This window comes from Giraffa tippelskirchi, chromosome 1 (genome assembly GCF_054371585.1).
Source record: "Giraffa tippelskirchi isolate mGirTip1 chromosome 1, T2T-mGirTip1v1.2.pri, whole genome shotgun sequence".
Lineage (NCBI taxonomy): Eukaryota > Metazoa > Chordata > Mammalia > Artiodactyla > Giraffidae > Giraffa > Giraffa tippelskirchi.
The window spans coordinates 89,775,549-89,794,699 of record NC_137275.1 but is presented as its reverse complement, the minus strand read 5'-3'; the positions used below and the strand labels follow the sequence as shown (position 1 = coordinate 89,794,699).

The 19,151-nt window shown below is 39.2% G+C and overlaps 1 protein-coding gene and 1 long non-coding RNA gene across 2 annotated transcripts in view; one reads left to right on the top strand and one right to left on the bottom strand.

The window, feature by feature from the left end:
- TET2 (tet methylcytosine dioxygenase 2) overlaps positions 1 to 13,215 on the bottom strand; it is a 146,309-nt gene extending 133,094 nt beyond the window's left edge. The window contains exon 1 of the mRNA XM_081484028.1: positions 13,111 to 13,215. The gene's annotated coding sequence lies outside the window, so the exon portion shown is untranslated. The remainder of the gene's footprint in view (positions 1 to 13,110) is intronic.
- Positions 1 to 13,215, top strand: part of LOC145503781 (uncharacterized) — a 32,106-nt gene extending 18,891 nt beyond the window's left edge. The window contains exon 2 of the long non-coding RNA XR_014051748.1: positions 11,301 to 13,215. This is a non-coding gene — a long non-coding RNA (uncharacterized LOC145503781). The remainder of the gene's footprint in view (positions 1 to 11,300) is intronic.
- Positions 13,216 to 19,151: the final 5,936 nt, after the last annotated feature.

Genomic DNA, 19,151 nt, shown 5'->3' with positions numbered 1-19,151 from the left:
AGCTTAAAATAAACAATCTACAGGTTGGGGGATGAGGAGGGGAAGCCTGCTTTAAGCATCTACTCTATTTCCCCTCCAGGCACATTTTACCACAATCAGTTCTTTCTTATTCTCTATCAATATTCATGACCCAGGTCATTAAACAGTTTGTGAGATACAGATCACCCCTTCCCCCACTGTTGCATCACTGGTGTTCAGAATTCTGGAACTGTGTGTGTAAACATGAAAGCCATGTGTGCTTGACCACATGGGAAGGCATCATTATGACCTAGGACTCCTACACTAGAGGGAACACCCTGGCCAATTTTAACATCACCACACCAGCTGTTTGTTTTTATGTGTGAGCGTCTATGTGATTCCTCAAAGATCTTCTAAGGAACCATCTAAAAGTAGTTTCTATAAAAGACCCTGGAGATTTTGTTCACCTTCATGATATGTGGGAAAATGCATGACATCAATATTTTTTAAATTTTATACTTGTAGATAGTTTTACCATGGTTTAATCATTCCTACCAAAGAGGAATTAACTCAGAAGTCCAAAAACTTTTTGAGTGAGAGAACACACATGCATGTGCAAACACATGCTCTCAATAGTTGTTGGAAAGAGAAAACAACCTAAATTCCCACACTGCATCTTGATAGGTATCTTTCACATTTGATCTACCATTTTAAACTTTTTTAATACAGAGACAATTGCTGTTCATCTCACCTTCATGAAGTAAGCCCACTATTGAATAAATATTTACTGAATGCTTGCAGCTTCAAGTGAAACAAAAATACAAAATTATATTTAATCCCTTTCTTAGCAGAAATTAATCAACTTATAACCTTTATCAAATTCTGAGCAGATTCAGCTTATAACCTTATGTAATTTACTGTCCAATAAAGGTATAAGAAGAGAGGAAAATGGTAATATTCTAACACAGGCTAAGATCATCCTTGTGAAAGCTCAAGAGCGTTCAGACATGGTACTGCTTTTAGTAAGAAAGTATACTCGTAAGTAATTTCACACAAACTTTCACTATTTGGATCTAGGGCAATTAAGATAAACACACCATCTTCAGGTCAAAACAATGATAAGCATGCAAGTAAAAAAATGAAAATTTTTAAAGCTTATAATCTAAATTCACCAAATTTTAATGTATTAGAAAAGTACAATAACTTAGAACTACTAAATAAGTTAGATATCTTCAAATTTGGAAGGAAATTTTACTCAGCAAGAAAAAATGGAAATTGTCTATTCTCAGATTTCCTTATGTTGGTTAAATTAGTCACTCTCTTGATAATTTCTTCTAAAAGAGAGCACATCCAGCTGTTAAACAGCTCAAATTTAATTTCTAAGTCTCATAGGTAAATAATAGACTTGGAGACAAAACCTCTAAATTATTCCATACCTAAACTTCCTATACCAAACATTCCTTGGTGTTTGGTTTATCTCTTGGGGAGAAAATTCTTTACTTTGAAAAGTTAAATTACTCCCATTTACAGTACCACATTTCAAAGATTCTGATCATTCCTCTTTTTAGATAGTGTGATTAGAAAAAAAAAATTCTATGAAAGAAGAGTTCAAACAGCCCAACTTTTTAAGCAACTACAAGTTTATTTATTTTTTTTTTGATAATTTAATTTCAATTCTTTGTTAGGCAAGGTTTCTATTTTTGGATAATCCGTGATGACATCCATCAAAAAGGATCCTAAAATGCAATACAAAAAAAGGACTCAAAATTTACTCATATTTTAAATATTCCAACCAGTCAATTTACAATTTACAATGAAAAAAAAAAGCACCAGGAAACATATATCAGGTACACAGGATGAGACACAAATTCTTGGTGTTTTAATTATTTTTAACTTGAGACTTTAAAAAAATGATAAGTATAAATGAAAAACTCTTAAAAGCAATATGGGAAAAGAAGAACAATTTCCTAAGTATTAAAATCTAATTTAAAAAAGAAATACCATGTCTTGATATGTAATTTAAGATGGAGGAGGGCTGAGGGAGGTGTGATAATGGGAAATTTAAGGGGGAGGTGAGAAAGGACAGGGATGAGTACAACTGAACCGGATATGGAGGATGATCAAACAACCGTTTTCCTGAGGATTCTGTGGTCAGAGTGTCGAGTTGCCAAGTCAGTTTACCAATTCTCTTGCATCTGAAGTTGCTTACAAATAAAATATTTAAAAAAAAGCATTTGTGAGACTGGGTGGCAGGCATGTGCATTTCTGTCACAAGTGGCAGAAGTAAATTACAACCAGAACCAAGACACGATTTGCCCACATTTCAAAAAAACTCACGCAAGAAAGTTTGGCATAACGGATTCCGTTTGCTGCAGGAGGGGGCGGGGAAAAGAAGAGAGTAATCCTACATTAAGGCACAGCCTTTGAGGCTCCGCTAAGTTGCATATTGGGTAGATCCTGACCTAGACTTCGGTGAACTTTGATGCAGGACCCCATCAGAGCCAGACAAGGGCTCCTCCATTATGAATAAAATTGTTTGATTCCTCCGAGCCCAGGGACACACAAAGCCCCTACGCTCAGCTGTTACATAAGAGTCTCTGGAATTCCTGGATGGTGTTTGTAAATAGCGCTGCCATGCGCACGGAACCCACGTGTCAAATGTTGATGTGACCGCGTGTAAATCGCAAGGCGAGAAAGTGTCAACAAGCTCCAAAGAGAAACCTCCTATTTCTTTGGCCCTAAAAAAAGAGCACGTGAGTGTCAAGGAATTATTTCTAAGCGAGGTTTTTTTCTCTCCCTCCAACCCCTATCCCCTGGAAAAAAAAAATAGTGGGAAGAAGAACTTCAGGAAATGACCAATCTCCATCACATTTCTTTTCTTCTTTAAGTAGCTCCTGACCTAGGACATGATCAAAATTAACTGCCTGCCTAATTAAATTTAGGGCAAGTTTTGTAATCTCAACAGTGCATTCTGAATGCACTTTCTACCTCCTCTCATCTCAAGACTTATTTTTCTTATTATGAAAGATAGCATTACACAACTACTAGGACACTAAGTAGGCAAAATGTTTGCAAAGTAACAATTGTACATCCAAATAAAATTACAATATGATCCTTTCAGAGGAAAGTATCCAATAACTTCATTTGAGTGAACAGAAATACAATTTATTTTTTTACCTGTCTTCTTACTTTAAATTTCACCCTCACTATACTCATTGTATCTTTTACATGGGTTTATTAACAGAAAACAAACTCTATTTCTTAAGGAGGCTAAATTCTTACCAATATTAGAGGAAACTGACAATTTCAACAACTAAGTTTTTTATTCCTACATATGAAAAATTTCCCATAATCTTCAGAATTACTTGAAACATGACAAATTATAACAATGCAAAAATACTGATGCAAATTGTCAGTAGTAAATTAAACTATTTAAAAATAATACTGACTTCAGCCAAACCTCATGCATGCTTTTTAGTCATTTTAAAATACCATATCCTGTATCTTCTATACACTTGATTAAAAATGTTATTCAATATATTGAAACTTTAGTTCCCAAAGTTAACCAAATGTCCTTTCTAACTTTGATTTCTGGTAGAAATACATAATTATGTCATAGTTATTTTACCTTTGTAAGCTATTAGTAAAATGTTTACTAGCTTTCTTTTTGGCCAATATGTTTTTCTCCAAGTTATAATGTGGTAGATAATTCAAAAATTAAGATACAACTTTGTTTTCATTTCAATTTTATATATAATATAACTTCACAGGAGAAAAAAAACACCATTTAGGTGAGTAGATTACAATAAAGATAGATGAAATCTAGAATGCAAAGTTTAGAATGCGTGCGTTCTTGCTGAACTGTACCTGCTTCTCTTTTTATAAAAATAATTTATGTGGTGAGTACTTTTAGGTTGGAAGATTTGTTTTCCTTCATGCTTTAAAAAATTTTTCCTGTTTTAATGAGAAATAATTGACATACATCACTGTATGTTCTTCCCTCATATTTGAATGTATCCATTTATGGTATGTTTTTCCTTTTATTAGTTATGTTTGGAACATGAAAATATGAATATAAAGTAAATTAATATCCTAATAACTGAATTCACTTTTTAAGAGGCTCACTCTAATTTTATGAACTATCACTGTATTTGCAGAAATGATTTCTTGTTCTGTTATGATGTACGCAGTAAGACAAACAAAAAGCTAATAGTGATCAAACTAATTAATGGGAGTCCAAAAGTAATCCTTTTAATACAAAAATCATGAAAGGTTATAAAAGAACTGACGGAACTTATAGCCAATGACAAATATGAAAATTCTGTGACTTCAAAGTAAGAAACTTCAAACAAAAATGGAAAAAGTGCTGAAAGAACAAACATTAAAAAATAAATTAAAAGGAACAAGACAGTAGGTTAGGGATGGAATCTGGGTGTGGTATCATTGCATTATTTTTAGATTCTTGTGCTTTACTTTAGAATCAGCATAGCTAATAATTAAGGTATTTTAAAAATAATAATTAAGTACTCTTGTTTCTCAATGCAGGCAGCAATGAAAAATAGGAGAAATAACTCAGAGATAGACTACATTATATCCTCTAGGCTTCACAATTACCATTTAAGCCTTTTTTCTTATCCATTGCTAGATTAAAAAAAAAATCAATTTGAGGAGAAATAATAAAAACTCTGAGAGTTAGGTGAATAGTTTCCATTAAAGTATAATCTAATCATAGGAAAGATATTTAATACTCTATCAAGAAAAAGACATGATGAGGCAAGTTTTAGCAATAACTAATGAATCATGACAATAGTAATTAAAATTATCATTGTGACATCCACAAATTCAATAAATCTCAAAACTGCGAAAGTAGCAAGTGAAAGACATCAACACTATGTATAGTATACATTTGTGGGAGATTTACTGTCTATGTCTGACCATGGGCAAGTCTGTTCTCTCTGAAGAGAGCATTCCATCAGCAAATATCCACAGCCCACTGTTTTTCTTTTGAATATAGTGTATCTTTCATAGGCTTCTCTGATAGCTCAGTTGGTAAAGAATCTGCCTGCATTGCGGGAGACGCTGTTTCGATTCCTGTGTCATGAAAATCCACTGGAGAAGGGATAGGTTACCCACTCCAGTATTCTTGGGCTTCCATGGTGGCTCAGCTGGTAAAGAATCTGCCTGCAATGTGGGAGACCTGGGTTTGATCCCTGGGTTGGGAAAATATCCTGAAGAAGGGAAGGGCTACCCACTCCAGTATTCTGGCCTGGAGAATTCCATGGACTGTATAGTCCATGGGGTCACAACGAGTTGGACACAACTGAGGAACTTTCACTTTCACTTCAGAAAAGCAAATATGGAGTACTACACTCAAATTCAGTGAATAGCTTTTTGAATATAATGAAAATAGCATGAAAATCTACTATCAGCTGAAGTGTTTCATAAAGTGTCACAAGAAATAAGAGATGGTAGAAGCAAATAAGCTACTCATCTGTCCCATAACAAAGATCAGACCTATATTCTACCTTATTGCTTTCCGTAACACTAACTGGACATGGAACAACAGACTAATTTCAAAGTGGGAAAGGAGTACATCAAGGCTTATATAGTCACCCTGCTTATTTAACTTGTATGCAGAATACATCATGAGAAACACTGGGCTGGATGAAGCACAAGCTGGAATCAAGATTGCTGGGAGAAATATCAATAACCTCAGACATGCAGATGACACCACCCTTATGGCAGAAAGTGAAGAAGAAATAAAGAGCCTCTGGATGAACGTGAAAGAGGAGAGTGAAAAAGTTGGCTTAAAACTCAACATTCAGAAAACTAAGATCAGGGCATCTGGTGTCATCACTTCATGGCAAATAGATGGGGAAACAATGGAAACAGTGGCTGACTTTATTTTTCTGGGCTCCAAAATCACTGCAGATGGTGACTGCAGCCGTGAAATTAAAAGATGCTCGCTCCTTGGAAGAAAAGCTATGACTAACCTACACAGCATATTAAAAAGCAGAGACATTACTTTGCCGACAAAGGTCCGTCTAGTCAAGGCTACGGCTTTTCCAGTAGTCATGTATGGATGTGAGAGTTGGACTATAAAGAAAGCTGAGTGCCAAAGAATTGATGCTTTTGAACTATGGTGTTGGAGAAGACTCTTGAGAGTCCCTTGGACAGAAAGGAGATTCAACTAGTCCATCCTAAAGGAAATCAGTCCTGAATATTCACTGGAAGGACTGAGGCTGAAGCTGAAACTCCAATACTTTGGCCACCTGATTCGAAGAACTGACTCATTGGAAAAGACCCTGATGCTGGAAAAGATTGAAGGCAGGAGGAGAAGGGGATGACATAGGATGAGATGGTTGGATGGCATCACCAACTCAATCTGAGGAAGCTCCAGGAGCTGGTGATGGACAGGGAAGACTGGTGTGCTGCAGTCCATGGGGTTGCAAAGTGTCAGACATGACTGAGCGACTGAACTGAACTGAAAATCACTATGTCAACTTCTTGATGGGTTAAAAGGTTCTAACAAGAGTGTCTAACTTTAACCTGGCACAAATATACAACAAACCTACAAGTAAATGCTATAATCATACTCTTAAAAGGTATCTCTGGGTCATTACTATAGCCATTCCTTGAAAAAGTAATGATTACAGTAATTACATGAAGCCAAGACATGTCCTCATTGAGTATAACAACAGGCACACATTATTAAAGCTGAATGCTTCAAGATCATTGGCTCTTCTGCCGGAGCTGTTAACAGTCACGGTGCCAAGCTAAGGGACCCAACTGGCATCATTCTCAACAGAATAAAAGGGAAAGAATTATTGTTTTACAAGAAGAATGTTTGGTATCTAGAGGTACATAAAGTTAGAAATTAAAATAAAGCCAACCCCAAGTAATTCCTGTGTGTCAGAAATAATGTTCTAATTTCATAGGGGCTATTCCTAAAAATCTGAAATCATTTTACCATTAACAATCTGTAAAATTTTGTTGGTGTTTGTAAAGACTGGCTATACATAGCAAAACATGGAGAGCCATCAACGTTCAGGTTCTTTTCCCCGCTTGTCTTGGCATCACAAAGACTTCTGCAGACCAGTTTCTTTTCTCAAACTTATTTCACATGTATATTGTTAATAATGCTGCTATGACTATTCAGGCACAAGTTTTTATGTAGATAGTTGCATGAATTTTAAGTCTCCTTTTATGACTTTCCCTACACAGCCTATGTTACTGCTATATGTTTATTATTAGTGGTAGTAGAGTATAGCAAAGCTGTTAGAAGACTGACTTCAGAGACAGACTGCTTAAATGAAAATCCTAACTAAGACATGTACTGGCTTCATGAACTTGGGCAAGTTATGTAGTCTCACTGTGCATTAGTTTCCTCTCCAGAGATAGGGATAACACCACCACCTATCTCTAGAGTTGTGATGAGAATCAAATGATGTAACTTGAAATGTTATAAAACATTAAAACAACTTAAAATATTTTTAATGCAAAAATATTTCAAGCAAAAAAACATTTGAGTAAACAAAAACCTATATTCTGATACACATTTTGATAAGGCATGGTAGCACAATCACATGATTGATGAAGTAAAACTGTGTTAAACTTCTGTTTTCGGGGGGGGAAATGTTTAAAATTATCTGATCATGTGATAAAATGGTAGATAGAATGAAATATACACTTACACAAACATTCAAGTCAAATTTGAGTAAGGTTGGTAGACTACATCAATGTCAGTCTCCTGACTGGGATATTATACTATAGTTTTGCAAAATGTTACCACTGGGGAATACTGGACAGAATGTCCATGTCCAATTATTAGTTCATACAACTGCATGTGAATCTACAACTAGCTCAATAAAAATTTCAATTTAAAAATATAAATTTACTAAACATCATTCAAATGTATGCTTATAATGGATGGCTTTTATGGGACAACTGCCATAACTGTAGAAGTTACATTTAAGGAAAAAGCAGCGTCATTACTTTCATCATTGGTATCACCAAAGACCTTTTTCTTTGTTTTTCTCTTATGCATTGAGAATAGATTACACATTTTCTAATTAAATGACATTTTTTAGCTACTTCTACATCATTCATTATCTCTTTTCCCCCTCAGCTTTTATTTAGAGTAACTGACATATAACATCGTACAAATTTAAAGTATACAATGTAACAATTTATAATAGGTATACATTGGGAAATGACTACCACAATAAGGTTAGTTAACACATCCATGACCTCACATATTTATGAGCAACTTTCAAATATACAATAGAGTATTTCTGGCTATAGTCACCATACTATGCTTTCAGCCTAGCACTTACTCATTTTATAACTGAAAGTTAGTACCTTCTGAACACCTTCACCCCACCACCCCTGACCCCCAACAAATTAAACCTTGACTTAGTAGTATACCGATAGATTCTATTAGGGAATAAAAAGACATAGAATATAAATCTTTTTTATTTATTTATTTATTTTAATTGGAGGCTAATTACTTTACAATATTGTAGTGGTTTTTGCCATACATTGACATGAATCAGCCATGGGTGTACATGTGTTCCCCATCCTGAACCTCCATCCCATCCCTCTGGGTCATCCCAGTGCACCAGCCCTGAGCACTCTGTCTCATGCATCAAACCTGGACTGGCGATCTGTTTCACATATGATAATACACATGTTTCAATGCTATTCTCAGAACATAAATCTTTCAACAGACATAAATCTAACTTGAAAGAAACATTTATGGTATTTTTAGTGAAGCAATCATTTCATTTTATGTCCTAAATTGTCCTCCAAAACACTTCATCCCAATTCACTCATCTTTTTACTTAATTCTCAGATTATCCAAAGCTTGAATTTAAGTCAGTTTGAGGAATAACCCTTAGTAAGTATAAAATATTGATTTCCAAACTCTTAATACTGCAGGTAGGTTGACATTATCACTGAATTTATTTTTACACAAAATATTGAAAATCCACCTACCATCTATTTATACTTCTTGAAACCTGGCACATTTAACTGCATTTCATGACAAGTGGAAAGGGTATAAATGAAAGCTGATAGAATTTACTATTTTGGAATGGGCAACCAAAATCTATTTTACTGAGAAAGTATTGTATGTCTATCTTAGGATTTTTCTGCAATGCACAATTTAGGATAAGAGTAATGCTGGAAATAAGCAAATACACACAATTCTTTTTGGCTAGTAGTCACAATGATTCAGGTGTATTGCTTTACCCTCTTCCTTTCTGAAACTCTTCTCTCCTACAACATACCAAACCAACAGATGCACTATGTAACCTTCTTAAATAATGCCACAGTATTCACTGAGTTTTGGCAGTGAATCAAAATAGAAATTGGAGATCTAGACCAAGTAAATACTGTATATTTGGCAAAATCATTGTGGTTGTGTTCTTCAACACAGTTTCCAAGATAACCACCAGCTCTACTTGGCAACCTTACTCTCCCACAGTTAAGACTCCAACTGTAAAGCTGGCTTAAGAGATATTTTCTTGCTACTGGCTCTGGTGCCATTACTACTCTTAAGAACTACTGTGCAGTGATGGCCTAATAGTTGAGAAAATGTTACTTTCATGAACCAACACTGACAGCTAGCTGATTCAAAGTTTTAACCTGTCTCCATGACTCAGAAAAATTAGAGTAGAACAGTCTACATGGTTGTTTACAAAAGAAGTCTCTTCCTAGTGAAGATGGCTAGGTAAGACTATTAAATTCTTCTAACTAACGACAACATCAACAACAAAGACAACAATTGAACTCTTGTAGTAGAAGGAATTAGGGCAAAGAAAAGCAGATTGAACACTTTCTAAATATTAGACATTCTAAAAACTGTCAAACATCTATAGCCTTTGAGAACATTTTATGGTAATTTCTTAAGAATTCATGAGAATATACTAACTCGGATTTGGGGCAGGATGAAAAATAAGAAGGTGTTCTGCCAGGTGTTTCTGTGAATCATAAGAACTTCTTAATGAGTCAGAAAATAAGGAAATACATTTCAATAGTGACATCTGGCTTACAGAACTGTGTATGGGTGGAGCACTGGAGAAATTGATAGAGAAATTCTAACTCCAACAAGTGAAACCAAAACATTAACTCCAGTCTTTGTTATCTAATATAAGTCTAGTGCCCAAACAGAACTCTGGAAGTCTGTCATAACAACTCCTGGGCAGCTGCATTTCACTTGCTGGGAGTGATGCAGACCTGCCAATGTCTATGTCCATGTGCCACTGAATCAAAATCCTATCAATCCCGCTGGCTCCTGGCATGGACCAGCACAAGGCTAGACCTAATTAGAGCCTTAGGAAGTTTGGTAAATGTGTGAATTTAAACAAGACAAGAGGCTTCCCTTATTCCATGTTAATTTCTCATTAACCATTAGCTCAATTGTTAAACATAAGCAAAACAATATTGTAGTTTAAGAAAAACTATCTTGTTATTCTCCACTATGACTCCACTATAATTCAATTACCCGAAACAGGTCAAGCTGTGAAATGTTTGGAGAATCCAGGTAGCACTGACTTTCACAAATACAGTAAACAAAGAGCTGAGGTTATATCTTTCATTGTAAACCATTCCATAGCAATTCAAGTAATTTTTCTAATAAAAGAGAAAGCACTTTTATTTGGATTGGTGAATAATACGCACAGGTCCTTCTTATAATCATTGAAGTCCCTCATACAATATTCATTAGGAGCTACTTTCAGAAAAGAATCTAAATTGGATGCTGGGAAAGAACAGGCCTTCATGGTCACATTCAAAATGATTAACCAATGTAGATATTCTTATTTATCAACATGAGCAGCAAATATTATATCTATTATTAGTTGAATAGCCTGAAGACAGTATATACAACATTGGAAAGGTCCCCCCAAAGTAGTTAGATACTACTCTTGGCAAAAGGAATTATATACTTTAAATTCTGAATTGCTAGGATAATTAACCACAGTTTTCTCAACAGATAGTAAGCAGTTCTGCTAAACTCTTTAAGTGTTTTCTTTATTATCTGAGGACAAATAAGAACAACCAAATGAGCTGTTTCTATTCCACAAAGATGAGTAACATGTCTCCCTTGTAATCATGCCTCTACAACGATTAAACTTAACTGCTTTCCCAGAGATCAAAATGTAAAGACTTACAAAGTGAACTACTAAGGGCAAGTAGTTTTGGAGATGTGATTTACGGAGCAATGTCCATTATCGCGTTTTTTTCCCGTTCATCTTTTAATCGTATACATGACTTCTAAACTTGTTTGACTTCCCAATCTTTCACTAACACTTCTCTGTTTAATAGCATTAAAATATCAGTATTTATTATGTTGAAATGTATATTCTACTTCAAACCTATTATGAAACACACAAGCAAAAAAGGTAAAGAATATAACTCCCCTCCAGTATTTCGACTTTCCATTAAAATGCAAATATAATGATTTCATTAGCCAGGCTACAATACCCACAGTCTTAAATCAAACCAAACCATAGCCATTATCTTTCCTATATACATTTCCAACTGTCCTAAGATAGAATCTTACTCTTATGTTGGACTATTTATTGATGAATATTTTTGGATTTGGATTTGCCATTATCTATCCCTGATTGGAGAAAGAAAAGCATGATGTATGATTCGAGATTTTAAACTGTGGCTGTATTCTACTCCCTAGACAAGCAAGTATAAAAATATTTTACTAAATTTTAAACGACTGGAAAATGACCCCTTTTCAATTCCTAAACAGTACAAGGAGGAGGAGAAAAACTCACTCAATACAATTAAAAGTATGTCATGAGGGCAATAGTCTGTAAATTTCACTTATATTTCACATTCGACCTTCCCAGCAGTCTATCCAGCCCACACTTTATTTTGCCACAGATAGAAAACTCTCCATAGAAACTTAGCTTAGTATCACTAGAAAAGCAGCCTCCAAGAAAAAGATTCATCAAGAGTCATGTATGAGTGAAGGAAGAAGGAGTGAAAGAAGGAGAAAAAGAAGAACGGGAAGAAACGGGAGGAGAAAAGGGGCCACACAGAGAAAGGCAGAAAGATAAAAAGACCAGAGAACTGCGAAGAAAGAGAAATTTGGATGAGGCTGTTAGAAATCTGCTCTCTGTTTCTCCGTTTCTTTACTGGGATTGGGTTTCATTTCTTTCTGCGCCCCTGACCTTGCAGTCTTCCAACTCTCCACACTCCCCCCGTCCCCGCGCCCGCCCGTCTGCCCCCTCCCCCGGCCTGCGCCTGCCTTTGTGTCTGCCTGTCACTTACCGCTGAACCCGACGAAGCTGATTTGGGAGAAGCACAAAGCCAGGACACAGATTGCCCACAAATGCTCTCACACACGTTCCCCCACGCTGGAAGGTACAGCCCATCGCAGAGCTGATGTACCTTGGGAAAAGTGGGGTTCGGGTCTTGTCCGGGGAAGCCGAGAAACTATTCTTTCCTCTCTCGGCTCCGCACCGCTAACAAAACCCGCGGACTTCAGGGGGGAAAAGAAAAAAAACAACGACCCCCGACCGAGTGGACTCCTGTTCCCACTCGGAACAGTGACACTCGCTGAGAGCGGCCCCCCGAAAAGGGGCCACGGGGCAGGCAGAAGGGGGCGGACGCAAACGCACACTCAGATCCAGACCCCCAGCGGAGAAAAGGCTCGAAAACCACTCGGTCCGTGTGCTCCCCAGGGGTGGGTGAGGATAAACCCGGGGCTCGTCTGCCTTCCACCGAGGGAGGGGGTGGGGGAAGATTCAAGGGAAAAGTCGTGCCCCCCGACAGCTGAACTAGTTTAGAAAGGAAAGCAGAGAAAAATCACTTTCCGGAGGATAAAAGGCCGGGAAAGCGGCCGGCCGGACTCACAAAGGTAAGTTTTCTGGGTGAGGAGGGCACGAGCATTAATTAACAGGAGAGAGAGGAGAACACACAACTACAGGTTTAAAAGGGGGGTGGGGGGGAATTAAAACTATATTTGTCAGCCATGTTGAAGAGGCTCCAGTAATTTGTGAAGCTTCCCTTCTTCCCTCTTGGTATTTGTGGGTGACACTGCAGGCTTTGCTCCCCAGTCCCTGTGAGCCCGAGAGAAAGCGAAGGGGAGAGGAAAGGGAGAGTTTCGCGGCATAAGAGAAGCGCTCTGACCTCGTTCTCGTCCCTCAGCCTTGCAGCAATCCAGCAGTTTGCAGTCGGGTCTCCTTTCTAACAAATCCTAAAGGGCAGCCATCTTGCTTCCTTCTGCTTCTCTACGAAAGCAGCCTAGCCTCCGCATCAATATTCATAAGGCAGTTTGACGTCTGTTCTCATCACTCGGCGGGGCTGGCGTCTCGGGGCGGCCGCGGCAAGGGGGCGGACGTGACTCGCATGCGAGCCGGGCCTGGGCGCGCGGCGCTCGCTAGGAGGAGGCGGCGGGGCCGCCCGAACTCTGGCCGCTGCCGCCGCCGCCACTCTCCGCCTCCTCCTCCTCCGGCTTCTCCGCCTCCTCCGCCCCGCTTCCTCCTCCTCCTCCTCCTCCTCCTGGCCGCCTCCTCCTTCCCCTCCGCCCCGGACACCGCCTTCTCCGCCCGGGCCTCCACCGTCGCCCCGGGGCTCTCGGCCCGGACTCCCCGGGAATTGGCTCCTCGCCCCGGGGCTCCCAGCACAAAAGCCGGCGGCACCTGGGGCCGAACGAGGGGGCGCGCGCTCGAGGCTGGGACTGGGGAGCCAGGGAGGGGAGCAGTGCGCCCGGAGGAGCGCCGGGGAAGGTCCGGACCCCGGGACCCTTGGATGGGTCTGCACCCAGGTGGAGGCGTGGGACTGGCGCGACCGGGGAGGTAGTGTGGGTCCCTGGCAGGAGGATGCGAGACCCCAGCTGAACCTTTTAAACTTTTAATATCGCACCCACCGCCACCTTAGGGTAGGTGCGCACCTCCCCAATCCTCAGTGCCCGCGCACCCGCCCCGACTCCCATCTCCTGGCAGGTATCCCCGCGCACGCCCCAGAGCGCACCCACCTTCGCCCGCGCAGGCCCGCACCCCACCCCCTGGTAGGTCCACTCGCCCCGCCTCGCCCCCGCTTTGGCATCCTCTCCACACAGTCGTTTTAATCTCGCTCTGCAGAAACACTCCCCAGTTTTTCAGAGGGCATGCCCTTAGTGCTTTAGGGGCCTGTAGTCTCAAAGACTCGACAAATTAGGAAATTGACCGAGGCCGGCTTCTCACCGCCCCAGCCCACCTTCTGTTTACTTTGGCCACGTGGGCTGAGAAGAAGGATTCACGCAGATCCGAGAGGACTTTCTCAACAGTGACTCCTTCTCCCTAAATTCGGTCGTAAGAAATAAACCTGCAATTTCAAATGGTTAAGTTTACTCGCGTAAGAGCCTCTGTTTTGCAAAAATGCCCAGCCTTATAATTAAGTAATGAAGAAATTGACCCGTAAAGAACTAAACTCCGAATGACGGACGCCCGATTTTCCCTGACGTTCGGGATTCTATAATCACTCGCATCCGTTGCCAGTTTTTCTTTTCTATTGCCGAGTAGATTTTCTTCTCCTTTTAATACTTTGTTAAAAAGAATCATCATTTATGTTGAAGATGAGATAAAGAACAAAGCCCATGTGAATCGTTATATCAGATTGATAGTTTTTGAGATTCGCCCTCTATTAGAAGTTCTCACGTTACTGGCATTCAAATTTTAGATAGATTTGGGGGGGGCACATCTTTTTTGGGATCGCTACATTGTGATCAGGATATTCTTAAATGAACACAAGTTATTTTGTATAGCTCACATTTTTTGTCCGTAATTTCTTTAGAAGTGAAGTCTTTACCTAATTTTATGAGATCGGAATATTTCCTCTTTGAAAAGGGGTTTTAAAAAGGGAGCTCTTTGTTACGTTGTTACGGAGAAGAGCGTTTAAAGTGTGTTCCAATGAAACATTGTTTATTCCACTTTGAGACATAGTTGCCTTCGACTTCTGGTTTCGAACTTGTCTAAGCAAGATCATTCGTTTCCCTAAGCATTCAGGTAAAATGAATTTCCATCTTTTTTAACTGCACACGAATGTGTCTTTGAAGTCTTGGTAATTGCTAATGAGCTGTAAGGTGTTTAAGAGGTGCCTTGTAATTTGTTTTTCAAGTCCCAAAAGTAAAGTTTTCCGAAGACTGTGACCTACCTTGTGTCAGGCACAAAACAGCAGAATTGTGGAAAACATGGGCTTTGGAGTCAGACAGACATAGATGGATCTTGACTCCACCCGCTACTAAATGTGTGACCTTGAGCATGGTACTTAACTCTTTGTGTATCAGTTTCCTCATCTGTCAAGTATGAAGTGGTAGTCTCTCAGTGGTGTGCTCCTGGTGATTCCATGGATGGTAGCCTGCCAGGCTCTTCTGTCCATGGAATTCTCCAGGCAAGAATACTGGAGTGGGTTGCCTTTCCCTCCTTCTCCAGGGGATCTTTCCTGGGTTTCCTGCATTGCAGGCAGTTTCTTTACTGTCTGAGCCACCAGGGACGCCCATCTTAAAACAGTGTGTTGTGAGAATTAAATATGACACTAAGTGCCCAGGTAGTTATTATTAATACTATTACCAATCATCATAAACTCTCTACTTCCAGGAGTTTTTCTTGTTTGACTAGAAGTATATAAGTAAATATATGCCTTCTTACATTGAATAACATGCAGCAAATATTGTACTGCCATGAGTTTGATATGACTACCTGAATGCCCCCTTGCTTGTGTATATGATAATTGGGGGAATGATCTGTAGGGTCACCTCCTTCTCATTTATCTTTTAAACACTTCCCTCTCTGTGTGTTGTAGCAGGTGGTTCTTGTCTGTCTGGAATCACACTTGACTTGCAGTTGGTTTTGTGACAGGCCCTGAACCTTTTCTTGCCAACTTCTCGGCACCCCACCCCACCCTTAACCACCATGACACTTTGTTAATTTAAAAGAAAAGTCCTTACTCCTCTTGGCTATTGTGACTTTTCAACAGCAAAAGGAAGTAAAATTCTAAAAGTCGACAAGTATAAAATATTTTAGTAAAATTTTGTATTGTTGGTTAAAAAACAAAACAAAACACCCTCTTTCTTAACCTCTATTTCTGGGAAAGAAAAGCTATAGTGCACATAATCAGCTGTTTACTGAATATTAGTGCACATTTGTATGAGTAATTCAGAGCCAGCTTTTATTAATTGTGTGCATTCTTGAGATTCCTCCTCTTATAGGTGTGGATAATCTGTTTTTTAAAGATAATTTGTTGTTTTAACAACAGTCAGTTGTTATCAAACTCCTTACCATTCCCCCCACCCCCCACCCCCAACTAGAAAGACCAGCACTACTTCCACACAGAAAAATCCTTGCTTCCTTACCAGAGAAAAAAGACTAATAGAACAAGTTCCACAACATGCTATTCTGTGTCAGAAAATGGACTTGATTGGTCTGGGCACCTGCTGTCTAACTCAGTTGCTGGTCTCTAAGCCTCTTAGGGTGGAGGCAGCTTCCTGTCTGCTCTGTCCTTTAAAGAGCTGACAACAGCAGCTTGCTTTACAATGCAAATTTCTTGTACTAACAAAAAATAATAGGTTATTCTTAATTTCCTCCCCTCCTGCAGAATAGGAAATTTTCTTAAGGACTTGATTTTCTCTTTAACAGAGAGAAAAGAGTTGTGGTACATACTCCTTTGAAAGAATTACAGTGGTTTAACAAAAACATTAAATTATGGCCTGTTGTTTCCCATCTCCAAAAACATATTTCTGAAGCATGACATGATAAAGATTCTCTGCATGCTTAAAAGACAGTTGACCTTCAAACAGCACAGCAGTCATTGCTGTGAAGGGACTTTCTTGTTTCTTTTGTCTAGTGACATTACTGCACACCGTACAAGGTATCTATTTAACATAAATTGAATGCCAGTTAGAAAAAAAAAAAAAACTCCAAGGATGAAACATTTAGACAGAACACTTTAAATTATTGATATACATTGTTACTAATATAAATAATCATTGTCTAAAGCCAAGGATCATAATATTATGATTCTCTTTTGTTAATGTGATTTTTACTTATTTTTTTTTCCTAACCTTGTTTCATATGGTTAATTTCTCTTTCTATAATTGGGAAATTTTTAAAGAAATAGATACAAATGACACTCAAACCAAATGTGTGTACTGACTTAATGGGGGTTAAAATGAGATGTCAGATGAAACTCAGAAATCTAATCTGATTAAAATACTGCCAAAGATGTTATAAAAAGAATGTTAGGATCACTAGAGATCTCATGGAAATGCCTCTAGAAGTATTGCCAATGTGTTCCTGACATCCATGTCTTTCCTTCTCATGAATTCTGAATCCACAATCCAGTAACTACTCTTCTTCTTCTCATCCAAATTTGGTAACACATTTAATGTCCCAGTTTCTTTAGGAGAATAATTTTTCAGCTTCAGTGATAAACTTCGGTAATGAAGTTTATTAGTAATTACTTCAGCACCAGTCTACATTGATATAAGATTTTATAGTTTTAAAAGCATTCGAGGGGACTTACCTGGTGGTACAGTGGAGGAGAATGCACCCACCAATACAGGAAACGATCCCATCACTGGTACAAGAAGATTCCACACAAGACTGAGCATGCGTGCTGCAACTGCACGCTCCAGAGTCTGTGCCCCGCAACAAGAGAAGCCACCGCAGTGAGAAGCCCGTGCACCACAACGAAGAGTAGCCCCCTGTTCTCAGCAACTAGAAATCTGACTGCCAGTAGTCCAAAGATTCCATATGACACAGGGCAACAGTCCACTCACCACAACTGCTGAGCTGGTGCTCCAGAGCCCATGAGATGCAACTACCGAAGCCCACACGGCTAGAGCCTGCGCTTGTACGCTGCAACAAGAGAAGCCACCGCCATGAGAAGCCTGCACATTGCACTAGACAGGAGCTCCCACTCAGGACTAGAGAAAGCCCACACAGCAACGAAGACCCAGCACAGCCAAAAATAAAATAAATGAATAGTTAATTTAAAAAATGTTTTTGTACACTAGTCTTTTTATGGTTAGGTGTACCCTAATAAAGTTTAATATTTTAAAATCATATGCCACATTCAAAATGGCATTTAATTCCCATCTTATAAAAACGAAAAGTGAGGTTAAGTGACTTTGCTTGTATCTAGAGGGTCACCTCTCAAACCAAGTTTTGTGAATCCAAGATTAGACCTTTTTCATTATACCCAAACTGTCCTCATATCTTTTCCTGCTCACTTTCCTCCAATATTTTTGTACCATTACTACTACTAACTAGTATAAGAATCTTCCCTTCAAAACTCACAGTAATTTTCCAATATTCTGTTACTTAAAAAAACAAAAAACTCAACATCTGCACTTACATATGCTGCTGCTGCTGCTGCTAAGTCGCTTCAGTCGTGCCCGACTCTGTGCGACCCCATAGACGGCAGCCCACCAGGCTCCCCCGTCCCTGGGATTCTCCAGGCAAGAACACTGGAGTGGGTTGCCATTTCCTTCTCCAATGCAGAAAAGGGAAAAGTGAAAGTGAAGTCGCTCAGTCGTGTCTGACTCTTCGCGACCCCATGGACTACAGCCTACCAGGCTCCTCCGTCCATGGGAGTTTCCAGGCAAGAGTACTGGAGTGGGGTGCCATTGCCTTCTCTGATACCTAGCATTATATTTCTTTGTTAAATACTGGCTCTGTATTATGATAATTCTTTTAGACTTATTATCTTTTCACATCACGTGGCCAAAGTATTGGAGCTTGATGCTGGGAAAGATTGAAGGCAGGAGGAGAAGGGGACAACAGAGGATGAGATGGTTGGATGGCATCACTGACTCAATGGACATGAATCTGAGCAAGCTCTGGGAGTTGGTGATGGACAGGGAAGCCTGGTGTGCTGCAGTCTATGGGGTTGCACAGTCAGACATGACTGAGCGGCTGAACTGAACTGATCTTTTAATTTAATGCTTAGAATAACCAAATAAGGTAGGTAATAGTTTATTGAGAATTAAAAGTCAAGTAACTTGGTTGGGATTAAAGACCTTGAACCAAGGTCCAAATCTGAATCTAGATTTGTCTGTTTCTAAAGCTCATGTCCTTGCAAGCTACACTGTGCTCCCTCCCCAGCTTACAGATACGGACATCTATGTTTTATGCCATGATAAACTTTTCACACAGTTGTGTGTGTGTGTGTGTGTGTGTGTATGGGGGATT